Source organism: Mustela nigripes, chromosome 6 (genome assembly GCF_022355385.1).
Source record: "Mustela nigripes isolate SB6536 chromosome 6, MUSNIG.SB6536, whole genome shotgun sequence".
In the NCBI taxonomy this organism is placed as follows: Eukaryota; Metazoa; Chordata; class Mammalia; order Carnivora; family Mustelidae; genus Mustela; species Mustela nigripes.
In genome coordinates, this window is record NC_081562.1 from 71,035,392 (window position 1) to 71,036,486 (window position 1,095).

A 1,095-nucleotide genomic window follows, 5' to 3' on the forward strand; every position below is an offset into this window, starting at 1 on the left:
AACCATGGAGGTGAAAGACCTATACACTGAAAACTATAAAACACTAATGAAAGAAATTTAAAAAGATACAAATAAATGGAAAGATATTCCATATTCATAGACTGGAATAATTAATATTATTAAAATGTCTGTACTACACAAAGCTATTTACAGGTTCAACACAATCCCTATCAAATTCCATCTTCCATAGAAATAGAAAAAATCCTAAAATATGGAATCACAAAAGACCCTGAATAGCCAAAACAATATTGAGAAAGAAGAACAAAGCTACAGACATCACACTTCCTGATTTCAAAATATAATACAAAACTATCATAATAAAAATAGTATGATATTGGCACAAAAACAGACACATAGATCAACAGGATATAGTACAGAGCCCAAAAATAAATCCATCCACATACAGTCAGCTAATTTATAACAAAGGAGCCAAGAATATAAGACAGGGAAAAGATAGTCTCTTCAATAAATGGTGTTGGGAAAATTGGACAGCTGTGTGCAAAAGAAAAAAATAGACCACTATCTTTCCCCATACACAAAAATCAACTCAAAATGGGCTAAAGACTTGAATATAATATCTGAAACCATAAAATTCCTAAAAGAAAACATAGAGGGTAAGCTCCTTGATATTTATCTTGGCAATGATTTTTTAGATTTGACACCAAAAGCAAAAGTAACAAAAGCAAAAATAAACAAGTAGGACTATATCAAACTAAAATGATTCTGTACAGCAAAGGAGACAAAAGATGAAAGTGCTAGTGAGGATGTGGAGAAAATGGAACCCTTGAACAATGTTGGTGGGAATGTAAACTGATTCAGTCACTACGGAAACCAGCATGGAGGTTCCCCAAGAAATATGATCCAGCAATCCCAATTCTAGATATATATCTAAAGGAAACAAAAACCATTATCCCAAAAAGGTATCTGTACCACCAGTTCAATACAGCACTATTCACAATAGTCAAGGTATGAAAACAATCTAAATGTCCACAAACAGATGAATGGATAAATAAGATGTGGTATGTGGGTACCGTTGTATGTGTGTGTGTATGTGTGTGTGTGTGTGTGTGTGTGTGCGTGCGTGTGTGTGAAGAA